At 33.4% G+C, this 13,305-nt stretch overlaps 1 pseudogene; it reads left to right on the top strand.

Moving 5' to 3' along the window:
* Positions 1-12,742, top strand: part of LOC149199339 (protein EDS1B-like) — a 58,154-nt pseudogene extending 45,412 nt beyond the window's left edge.
* Positions 12,743-13,305: the final 563 nt, after the last annotated feature.

Raw genomic sequence — 13,305 nt, 5'->3', positions numbered from 1 at the left:
GTTCCTGTTTAAGCTCAGATCACACACCTAGACCACAATCCCTGATATTCTCCCTCATATCATACTAGAAGACAATGAAAGCCTGAAGGACTAAGATTGAAATGCTCAATATTTCTCCAAATGCACGGACTAGTTCCAACTTCCCTTAAAAACATGAAACAATAGAAGCATGGGCTTACCACCTGCCTCATTCTTGTGAAACATAGTTCTTTTGATTTCCAACTCCCACACTGCACATGATCAAAGAAATGTTCTCCATGCCAAAAGCTTAACCTTGACCACCCTTCAAGAAAGTTGTGAATCCTATCTGGACTTTCCAATTGTGGACATTTCCATCCACATAACATAATGGTATATCTCCCATGACCTGAAATGAACAGAATCGCTTCCAAATGTACGACAGAAGTCTTTGCACCAGAGAAACAATAAAATGGATAAAAAATTGCTACATATGCATGTGGTTAAGAATTTCGCATAGTACAAAAACTTACTATGATTGCCTAAAATACCTTAGAAAACAAAATTCAAACTACATTCCTTTTTCATGGTGATGTTTGTGAGGGGGAAACACTTGCCACAACGACGTGCCTTAATTTTTACCTTGTTCAGATTATGAGAGGGCTTTCTAGTGAGTTTGTAAGGGAGAAAGCCTTTCCACAATTCCATGCCTTAATTTGTAACTTGTCTGAATTGGGTTTTATGTACCTTCTGTGAATTATGAAAGGGTTTTATGGTTTGACTCACCAAGATTTGAACCTTGAATTTCATGATTTACATAATCACCAATTAAATTGTATCTCATAGATTTTTTTTTTATTTTTTTCGTGGAAAAATCATAATTTTCTATTAATTATAAAAAGTTACATATGTAGATGCACATAGTGCATTATTTTATTGTCCCAAGTTGCACCACTAAAAAACCTAGTGCCCATGTAATCCAAAACAAAAACCTAAAAAATAAAAAATAAGATTGGGGCTAAGCAAAAGATCTTAGTCACCCTTTTCTCCCTTTCTTCTTTTCTTCTTTTCACCATTAGTTGGTTCTCAGAAGTGGTTGTTACAATAATTAGTTGGTTCTCTTTTGTGTGCCTCATGAGTCTGAGCTCCCAGATGTATAAGGACATTTGAATCATCCCATCTCTCTCCTCCGACATTTCTTGACTTGGGTATCCTTCTACTCTTGGATTTTGAAAAATTCCTCTATAATATAAGTATTTTCCATACTTAAATACACTCTCTTCCATAATTAAATATACTCTTTCCCATTGTCTAATGTTTCAACACATGATACTCTCTATGAAATATGAGATTTTCATTTTTTCTCCAAAATCCAATACTACCTCTTCTTCCATGATTTAATATATAATTTCACTAATTTTAAAATTCTTATTATTATCGAGAATTCTTATGTTTGTTCTAGGATTAATGACTCATCTCAAGGCTAGTTAGTATGCTCATAATTGGGATTTATACTCCAATTTAATATTGAGCTTGAGTGAATAAAATACATGGATATCTATAATCACAATAAAATTGTGGATGTCAAACCTAAGTAAAAATATAAGAATGTAATATACAGTTTTAGTATTTTCTGTTTTCTTTGTTTGTAGTTACAATAAAATATTAAACTTCAATCGACTATTACTAAAGTAGCTTTATATTTTAATCTATATTAGTAGATATATAATTTCTTTAAAAACACTATTTTTTATGAAATAATATCAAAGTATTTGGCATATTATATATTATTATTGTAGTTTTATTATATTATACTAATGAAATACAATGATTAGAGATAATATTGAATATTACTACATTAATTAGATTTTAGTTTTATTTAATCATTTAGATCTCTAAATTAAGTATGATGATTTGATTAGGATTTACAACAAATAGACACAATGAATTAACAATATAAATCAAACTAGCCTAATGTTATTTCGCTTGTTAGCTAATTAACATTAGAATTGACACTGAAATATGATAAATGAATAAAACTCATAGATAGAAATGTTGTTGTAGGTGTTAAAGGTACTTAAGATGAAGATATGAGTTGTAACATATCTTAAAGAGAGTGTTACATTTTGCAAATGAACCACTACATGTAGCTTCATTTCTTTAGAATGTGACTTGAACCAAATCCCTAAATAATATAATTAATAATACTAATAAAACAATGAATTTTTCAATAATGACACCCTAAGTTCGATTAGAATGGTTAATGCAACACATCTCAACCATGTTGAAAATTCACTTGGCCATGAAATAAAGCATTCAACATATAAGAGTGAGAAAATGCACAAGGATGTTCTAGGATGAAATAACAAACCCTGAAGGTTGGAGTCAAACTAAAAAAATAGATGACTATAGATTTGTTGCAAAAGATAAGAAAAACAGTAAAAAGGTTTGGAAAACTAGATAAAAATTTCCTACAAATACCCATTTGAACATGTAACAAAAATAACTGAAAGAATGAATAATAAAACATAATTCATAAAAAGCAGTATAGCAATAAAGAAAAATAAAATGGAAAAAACAATACAATATGATTCAGCATAATCATAAAAATATCATAAATAATATAAATGAAAAAGGTAGATTCGCTAATGATATATGGGTGCAGTGACTTAATTTATATTTCAATTATTTCAATGAAAAGAAAAGAATAAACCATAATAGAATCTATATTCAAATATAAAGTGTTTTTATATATTTAAATATTTTTTAGATATTTATTTTGTGAATTAATTATTTTAATTTAAAAAATTAATGTAATTATTAAATTAAAAAGATGATTTCATTTCAATAGAATAAAATAAAAATATTAAAAAGATAATTATAAAAACACATTTTTAAAAATTAATATGTTTTAAAAAAATACATAAATTATATCTAAATTTACATTTCCTTGACGATAAAGGCTTTCGGAAATTGAGAGGGAAAAATGACGTTCACCGCCTTTTGTGAATTTATCGTTTAAAAGGTCAAGCATTCAGCGATTCTGTCGGGTTGGTTTTCACGAAACCCTAACCTTACGAGGAAGTAAAACTCTTTGAAGGCATTCAACGCGTTTGAAAAGCATAATTTCCATTTTACGTACCGTCTCTTGATGTTGAATATTGTATGACTTTTTGTTAAAGTAGGGAGTCCATTTTCTTTAATATGTAAATTATGTTTTTTAAATTGTAGTTAAAATTATCTTATGTTAATTTAAATGGTATATAATTTAATTATCCCTTTTAAAAACTAAAATAATGTTGGCAATTTTTAAAATTCAAAACTCCTATATCGAACATTTCTTCTTTCGCTTGCTTTTTTAATTTAAATATTCATTTTAACAAAAAAAAACTTCCATAAATTAAAGAAGACTTTAAATAATATTTTATTTGTGATTTCAAGTTTATGTGAACCATGATGTAGGAGTATTACTTTAAGCTACTTATTTGGTTTAAAATCTCAATAGAGCCATGCAAATATTAGTAGGGGATTTTATTTTGTTGTATATAAATCAATCTAGATTCATTTAACTCCGGATTTATCATGTGCTAAGAGGGATCAAATCTTTTGAGGTGGAATTTGAGGAAAGGTTTGCACCTTGAGGGATTTGATCCCTCATGACGCATGATAGATCTAGAGTTATATGGATCTAGGGTGATTCCAATTGAGGGCAACAATGACACCTTTTTAGATTATCAATATTATGTATATGTTTGAGATAAACTTCATACTTTGAAATTTACATTATGTTTTCTTTGTTTGACATGACTATATCATTATCTTCTTTAATTTTTTTTGTTGCTTGCCTTGAACGGTTTGTACCTTTGCACTTGGATGCTTTGAGTGGTTTGTGCGCTTATGCGTTTGGATTTGGATGGTAATGTTTGTTAATGTTACAATTGTTGTGTTATATTTCTATGTGTATGTAATTGTTTCTTAGTAATTAGTTGGTGATGAAGAAGGGAGACAATCTTGTCAATAGTTTGCAAGAGGATTGATATTGCACATATATTTTATTTAATTTTAGGTATCACAACTTTTGACAATTAATATTTCTTAATAGTGTCACTCCGAGTATTACTATACATATTCTGAAGAGTAGTTTTAATAATTTAGTGCATCAAGATTACTCTTGAAATCATTTGTTTCATTGTTAAAGTTTGAAATAATGTATTTCAAACATCACCCAATGCAATGAGTGCTAAGTGGACTATTCAAAAATCATGAGGAATTAATCAGTTACAACTACCTCTCATGGAAATGGTCATAGATGAATGACTTACTTAATGCAGTTGAATCCCAAAAATGATATCTAATATAATGAACTGCGAAACCCCCCAATACTTAATTCAAAAGAGTGAAGGGAACTCTACTTGAATTGTTCATGAGGCACAATACTTCCTAAGGTCTTGCAAATGGGGTAGCATGCTAAGTGGGCTTGATTGTGGGGAAAACTCCATAGTTAAGCGCGCTTGAGGCAGAGGCGATCTGGGATGGGTGACCTCCCGGGAAGTCCTGGTTACCGGGTGCAAGCACCGGAAGTGATGATTGACGCTATGTGATTCATTTCACTAGTTTCAATCCAACTTCTTCACACCTATGAGTATCACCCGATGCAATGTGTGCTAAGTGGACTATTCAAAAATCATGAGGAATTAGTCAGTTACGACTACCTCTCATGGAAATGGTCATAAATGAATGATTTACTTAACGCAGTTGAATCCCAAAAATGATATCTAATATAATACACTGTGAAAATCCCCAATACTTAATTCAAAAGAATGAAGGGAACTCTGCTTGAATGGTTCATGAGGCACAATACTTACTAAGGTTTTGCAAATGGGGTGGCAACCTAAATGGGCTTGATTGTGGGGAAAAATCCACAGTTAAGTGCGCTTGAGGCAGAGGCGATCTGGGATGGGTGACCTCCTGGGTCCTGGTTACCGGGTGCAAGCCCCGGAAGTGATGATTGGTGTTATGTGATTCATTTCACTAGTTTCAATCCCACTTCTTCACCCTTGTGAGCATCACCTGATGGAATGAGTGGTAAGTGGACTATTAAAAAATCATGAGAAATTAGTCAGTTATGACTACCTCTCATGGAAATGGTCATAGGTGAATGACTTACTTAACATAGTGGAATCCCAAAAATGGTATCTAATAATTTATTTCCTTCAAAATATTTTGAAGGTTTTTTTTTATCTATAGTTTGTTTTGCAAAAGTCAAGAAATAATTTAATTTTGATTTTTTTTAATGAGTGATCAGATTTACAAAATATTTACATTATTTATTGGTTTTTTCATCTTTTCATATCAATTATATGAAAATGATAGTTGATATTGTAAACCATTCAATTCTTTAACTCAGACTATTGTAGTAAACAACATACCTTGTCTCTCTTACTCTCCAATATTAATAGGTTGAATTATTATAACACAAAAATCAATGCAAATGTCAATCATTTTTTTGTGCTTACATTAAAAGTAATGCACATTGTTAATCCAATCACTTTAAGTTAATGTACCATCATACATTGAGTTGCATCAGATTAGAAATCGTCATTTACACTGAAATCAATGCATCTAATGCACACAATTAAATAATATTAGAAACAATCTACACTAGTATCAATGAATCTAATGCAAGTAATCAAATAAGATTAGAAATCAACATCTACCCTAAAATCAATGCATTTTGTGCAATCAATCAAATAAGATTATAAATTAACATCTACACTGAAATCAATGCATCTAGATCAAGCAATCAAATATGATTAGAAATCATCATCTACACTAAAATCAATGCATCTAGTGCAAGCAATCAAATATGATTACAAATCACCATCTACATTGAAATCAATGGATCTAGTGCAAGCAATCAAATAGGATTAGAAATCACAATCTACACCAAAATCAATCCATCTAGTTCAAGTAATCAAATAGAATTAGAAATCACCATCTACATTGAAATCAATGCATATAGTTTATCTTCTTCAATGCAAGCAATCAAATAGGATTAGAAATCACCATCTACAGTGAAATTAATGCATCTAGTGCAAGAATTCTTCTTCACTCTCTCCCCCCTCCATCTATAGCTATATCTCCCTCCAACTCTCCTTCTTTGTCTTTCTATATCACCCCCCAAACACACATGCTTTCTCTCTCCATATCTATCTATCTCTCCCCTCTCTCTATCTCTCTCTTCTTCCCTCTCTTCACATTCCATCTATATATCTATCTCTCTTTGTATCTATGTATCATCCCCAAGACATACACACTCTTTCTCCATATTTATGTATCTCTCCTTCCATCTTCCTCTCCCTCTCTCTCTTTCTTCCCCTTCTCTCCCTCTCTCCCCCCTTATATCCCTCTTCCCCCTTGCTCTCATCTCTCTCTCTCTCTCCATCTCCCTTATTACTCCCTCTCTCAGTCCACCTTTTTCTCTATGTCTTTCTTCTTACCTCCCTCTTTCTCTCCCTTCCTCTCTCCTTCTCTCTCTCACATCCAATCTCTCTTCCTTCCTCTCTCTCCCTTTCTCTCATACCTTCCTCTATCTCTCCCCCTTATCTCTTTGTCTTTGTCTCTCTCTCTCTCTCTATCTGCACTCCAACTCTATCACTATCTCTCCTTCTCTCCACTTCTTCTCTCTATCTCTCCTTCTATGTCTCTTTATCTCACCCCCAAACATATAATCTCTCTCTCCATCTCTCCCTTATCACTCCCCTCCCCCTCTCTCTCTCCATTTTTCTCTCTCTCCCTTCCTCTCACTCCTTTTGTCTCTCCACCTCTATCACTCTATCTCTATTATGCCCTCCCATATATATGTAGAGTTAATATATATCATGATATATTAATATATATTGTATTAATCCTAAGTTATTAAATTTATGTATTAATATTATAATATATTAATATTAATATTAGATTTAATGATATTTTTTACATGGAATCATAGCAAAATTTTCAGATATTAACTTTGAAGTGGAAATATTTATGTCTTTAGAGATTTTAATATATCCATAGGATATAGTTTTACTCTCAAAGACTCATTTTACAAATATTTAATTAAAAAAAATATTGAGATATTTTGGAACAATATTTTCATTCTTTGTGTTGAAATAATCTTTTTACTTTATTTTACCAAATGATATTGACTTTAGTAAAAGGTAAAAATGTTTAAAATTTTACCTAATTTGGAATTTTAATGTGGTAATTTTGTTTGTTGAAGGTAAATTTATGATTCATTCAAATTCGAAGTATATGATAAAATAACTATTAAACAAATAAGATAACTGTATTACAATACAATTATCTTATTAGTTTAATAGTTATTTTCAACTTTGATGACAGATGCTCAGGCTTACACATCATACTAGGCTGTAGAATGCACCTCTCGGCACAATAAAAAATTTGAAAATTGTAGTGAGAATCTAAGTTATTATCAATTAGTAGAATGAAATGTTAAGTTGTTTTAACGGTTGGCCCATCAGGACTTTACCAATGTAACAAGCGTAGAGTTACGAATCTGGCAATTTAAGCAATTTAAGTTTACTAGACAAAATTTCTCTTTGATTGTAGAGATTTTTCTGAGAAATGTTATTGTATATAAAAGTGTGTGTACAGTGAGTCACTTCAGGTGAGATATGAGAAAGAAGTCCAAAAAATAAAGAAGATCTCGGTCAATGAGCCATCATTCTTCCTCTATAAAATATCCCTTTCAAAGCTAATAAAAATGACATTGTTTTGCATTTTTTCTCTGTCCAGTTGCGTGTTAAATTCATGTCAGTAAGAGTATTTCTTTTCTGCTAAGAACATAAATGTCCTGAGAGTATAGTGGCGACGAAATTGGGTAATTCACGTTGAAAGTGAATGCGGAGGCTGAAATAGTGTCATTAGAGGACTAATACCTTTGCATCTAGAAAGTGGAAATTGTGCGTGGATGTGAGTATCCTAGTCATTGATCACCAAAGGGATTAATGTTTTCAATCCACCATTGGAGAGATCGAATTAGCAAACTCCTCGTGGAAAATAATTTTTGAAATTAGTAAGTGTATGATTAATGAGGGCCTATGCTTTATTTCTTATGAGTCTAATGTCCTTATGAGTTACTTGTACGCCTCATCAATAAAAGAGGCAACCGCTATAACGAATCTAAGAAATTAAGGGATCTAATGCCCAACACGAAGATTAAAGGATTAAGAGTCAAAACAATACCGGTAGGGTGTTTGTTTTCACATGGCTTTGTCACAGAGTCGCCTTAGTCGGGGTAATATCCATTCGGCCTAGTTAACCTTCAAAAGAGTGTAGCCTGGAGCTTGATTGACACTCTCGAAAGGAAGTAGAATCCTAACCCGGACCTTTGGCAGGACTTAATCGACTTATGGATAAGTTGAGGTGTGCAGAGAAAGTTGCAGGGAAGAGAGGGTCAAACCTCTGACCTCAGGTCTGGGCCGACTTCTGACCTGCTTGGAGTGGGTCCCTAGTATACATTTTAATTTGGTTAGAGTCTGGCAAGGAAAGAGGGTTCGAAATAATTCGGCGAAAAGGAAAAAGAGGTGAGGGATCCATCTAAATTAGAAATCACGCCACCAATCTCAAGAGAAGAAATCTAAGAAGTAGAGGAAGGCAAACAAAGGGTATTTGAGGGGAAAGAGTCCAAAACACTACTTCCACTGCGTCAAGTGGTATCAAAGCCACAAAATATAGGAGGGTTCTTGCAAATAGAGAACATTGTAGTAGCAAGGTGATCTCGGTGGATGTTTTTCATAGATAAAGGAATGAGCTAGTGGATCTTGCAGCTAAGAAAGGGGAGAAGACGCGAGAGGATAAAGTTAATGATTGTTTTGTTTATTTAAATTATCACTGAGAGTTTGTCTATTTTTCAAAGACAGGGTTAAAAAAAAAATGCAAGGCACAAAGGAAGCGACAAAGGATTGCATAAAGCAAAGGAAGGAATCTGAGCTAGTTGCAGAACTGGAAATAGATAGACAGTACCATCAAGAGGCAGAACTGAGAGAATTGGGTTTGAGGTATCTCAGAAGTGGAGAAAGAGACAAGTATAATTGGTTTTATGTTTTATAATTGGTTAGAAAATTTGTGAGTGCAATTGATATAGGAAGAGATGTTGTAAGCATGAGAAAAATCACTCAGAAGAAGAAAGTGATACAGTTTGAGTAGTAAACCAGTTTTGTCCCAGAGGCTGGGGTAGAAATTAACCTTTGTAACATAAAGGCAATATAGAGAGAAAAAATCTAGCGAAGGTTGGAAGGAAGAGAGGGACAAAGGAAGTCATCAAGGATAAGAGAAAAAGAGAAGTTCTCCAGAGGTGAGTAGAGGAGCAACAACCGGAGGTGAGCAGAGGAGCAACAATCAGAAAGGAGCAAGAAGTGCTCAAGAGTTGTTTTCAGAGGAGGGAACAACAGGAACATCAATAGCCAAGTTCAAGTGAGGTGTTCATGTAACATGTCATCCTAGTCTAGCTTCTTCAGAGTATAAGGCTCGGTAGTTTCAAATTTTTATTCTAAAAATAAGTGTGGTTACAATTTAATTGTCAATGCTAATTCGAAAATATTAAACGAAATCGCTGATAGATTAGATGGTTGCGTTAGTTATTGTTATCACAACTTGAGATTAGAGTTTAAAGATTTAGGGATCTGAAATAGATGGTTTAAAGTTTTTCTTTAAAAAGTTTTGAAAGCACTGACAATTAATTTGTCAGCGCTGGTTTAAAAACAAAATAAGAGAGTCGCTGAGAAATCAAATGACAACGATATGCTCATATGCTAAATCTAAGGCACTTTCAAATTAATGATCAGTGCAACCTTTCATCCATAAAAGATGGAATTGTAAAATCAGTTGGTAGCATAGCCTATTATCATCTGGTAGGTGGCGCTGACAAATCAAATGGGAGCGCTATGCTACTTTGGGCATAGATTCTAAACAAATGAAATTTTGAAAAGCAAGAGTGGTTTATGTTGGGAACAGACTCATTTAAGAAAAAAAAAAAAAAATCTTGGGTTTTACATAGGTGTAATGGTTTTGAATATTCGAAGGAATATTTGCAGCCAATTTTTCAAGAGTTTTGCAACTCAGTATTTTAACTGTTTTAAAAAAGCATTTTCCGGACAACTGGATATTAATTTTTGAAAACCAAAAGAGGTTTGTGGAGGGAACAAACCAATTTAAAAAAACATCTTTCATTTGTATTAAACCTATCATGGTTTGAGAGATTATAATGTATCTTTGAGGCCTAATTTTCTGGATGTTTCGAAATTATGTTTCTGGATCAGTTCTTCCATGTGGTTTTAGGATGTGATGTCTTTTCTAGAATCTTGTTGGTCCCTTGCATGTCATTCCTTGGAGGCAATGCTGCCATATTTGGAGAGATCATGAAATGTGCGGGTGACTTTATAGGTTCCACTGACACACCTATGGAAGCAGCCCTCCCAGAGGGCATTGCTGAGTTTGTCGGCACTGTACTCCAGCATTGTTCGGCTGCTGTAAAATTACAGTAGCCCAGCCAAAATGAGTCCCAACAACCCCTTGATATCTTGTGTAAAACCTCTGGTGAAGTTAAGTACCTATAGGCCATTTGGTCATCATGTATTCTTGTCCAGAAAAATCACTTTGATGTGTTGCCCATCCTGTATTATGCCCTGCAAACATCAGATGCTAATTCAGAGCACTTCATGTTAGGGCACGTTCTTTATAACCATGTATTACCAAATGCTCTGCAAAACACAGTGAAGTTGGAGCTTTCGGATCTTCCTGTGTCAGAAGCTGGCTCAAGAATGGCAACACAAATGGAAGCTCTTGGGCTTGGAATTCAGGTAAGCCTTGTTGCATTCAATTTTTTTTCCCTCTAGTATCTAACATAAAATAGTAATAACTTTCTCGTTTAAAATAGTAATAATCTAGTCCAGGGGCAGCTCACTTGGAAATGGTAATTGGTAATGGCAATTTTAGATATGTGAAATTGTTGAAATTTGATATATTTAGGTTCAAATCCCTTGTTGCAACTCTGGTTACAGGGACAAGGACATACCATTGCGACTCTGGTTACGGGGAAAAGTACCGATCATAGCTCGGGGAAGAGGACAAATCATAACCCCAGAAATTTACTAATAGTTATTTCAGACAAGTTTCTCTGAATTAAAAAAAATATCAGTACAACTTAAAATAGTAACTCCAGTTTCCACAACTTAAAATAATAACTCCAATTTCCAAACCTGATAAAATAACTTGAAATAATAACTCCAGCCCAGTTTCCAAGCCTGATAAAATAACTTAAAATAGTAACTCCAGTTTCCAAGCCTGATTTAAACCGCCATGATTCAAAATAGTAATAATCTTACTGTTATGATTCCAACAGAACTCATTAGGAGAGGCTGATATGCAAGTATTTAAAGCTCCTTAGGCTTTGTTAATATCCCAATTGAATTCTTAATGGATAAGTTGAATTTAGTAAAACGGTTGTATTTTGTTTATTATATATTTTTTTATTTATGGTATTTTTCATTTTATTTAGTGTGGAAAATATGTTGCGTGGAAAAGATGTTGTGGTGCCTGTGGGATCTAAATAAAAATAATAAAAGTAATTATTGATTTTCATAGTATGAGTGTAGAATATAAATTTTTTTCACTACATCCAAAAGTAAGGTAACTCACTACTAATTTATGAAAAATGATTATTAAAAATAAAAACATTATTTTTTTTACTGTTAAATGATAAGATTTTAAGATTTAAAAATTAAAATAACTTGGAATTCGGGTAAGCCTTGTTGCACTCATTTGACCGAGTAATATAAAAGAGTAATAATCCTATTTATTCAATCAATGATAGATCTTCATACTAAGAATTCAAAGTGGCTCTCTAACATTCTGCTCCCTTTTCATTTGATTTTGTTTGGCTCACTTTTCAACGTATTGTTGTACATTGTGTTAGGTTTTCCATTTGAATTCGTTTGGGCTAGCTTCACAAAGTATTGGTGTACATTGCGCTTAATTTGTCTGAAATCATCTTACAAGTATTGATGTACATTGCGCTTAATTTGTCTGAAATCATTTTACAATTATTATTGTTACTGACTTGATTTGATTACTACGGTTACAAGTAGTGTTATTATATTTGTTTCCAATATCCATGTAAGTGGGAAAAAAATCGTGCAGAATGGTCAAGCTAGACTTGCCCTAAACGCAGCAGAGCAATTTCTGAAGCAGCAGAGGGAGAACGTGTCCAAATTGGAGAATGAATATCCAGCAAAGATGGAAAATGCTATGAAAGAACTTGAAGATTATCACAACTCGTGTTTCAGAAATGACACTGGATATTTGGATGCTTTCAAAAACAAACAACGACGTGATTTAGACTTCCACGCAAATCTCAAGAGGCTGGAGCTTGGCGGCTGGTGGGACGAGATCATACTGAACATGTTTGATAAAGATGAATTCCCTGATGATTTCCAGCGCAGTGAAGAGTGGATAAGAGGTGGCACTCACTACAGGTCACTGGTTGAGCCACTGGAGATCGCTAATTATTATAGTCTGGGAAAAAACAAGGACTTAGGATCCCATGGAAGGCCTCTGTCATTACAAAACTCTTGAAAAGTGGTTGGAAGACAATGAAGAGAATAAGCAACTGCAACCACCCACGATGCTCACTCACGACTCGTGTCCTTGGGCTTATGTGGAAGAAATTGCATGCTTAATGCAAAATAACAATTGTAATGATGAAAAAAGAACATAACTCGAGAATCCTAAAGAGGCTCCACATGGAGTGATGACATCAGCATGACATTATATGAGAGGTGGTAGTTTTTGTAACTATGGTCTATTTGTTTGGTAGAAAAGTTTTGATTTAATGAAAGGGGCTCTTGTGAGTTGGCACATGGTAGAAGGAACTAAAAGAACCAAGGGTGAGAGCTATACACAATGAGATAGTTCCCGATAAAAGCATAAAGGTCCTAGAACCTAAGCGCTAAGTGGATGGTCACAAGCCTGGTCATATGAGAAAGAAAATGACCAAGCAGTTAAGCATGTAGGGGTTAAAGGCATCATAGTGGCATGATTTTGTAACATTCTTTTTATATAAGTTACGATGTGTTATAGCTCTCAGACTACAGTACATAAAGTTAAAGGATGAAGGGGTCGATAGCCAAAGAGTAAATGCAAGACAAAGGATTTGGTTAATGGAGTTTATGGCATCTACAGAGATCACTTGGTCAAGGAAATGAGGACAACGTTTCTCAGAGAAAATATTTTTGGACTAGTTTTTCATGTTGGAAGAAAGCCATCTCTTATATTTTGTTC

The sequence above is a fragment of the Pinus tabuliformis genome, chromosome 2_1 (genome assembly GCF_031772625.1).
Source record: "Pinus tabuliformis cultivar Carrire ecotype Pingquan chromosome 2_1, CPIR1, whole genome shotgun sequence".
Classification (NCBI taxonomy): Eukaryota; Viridiplantae; Streptophyta; class Pinopsida; order Pinales; family Pinaceae; genus Pinus; species Pinus tabuliformis.
Note: the sequence above shows the minus strand (reverse complement) of the source record. Positions and strands in the feature narration are given on the sequence as shown.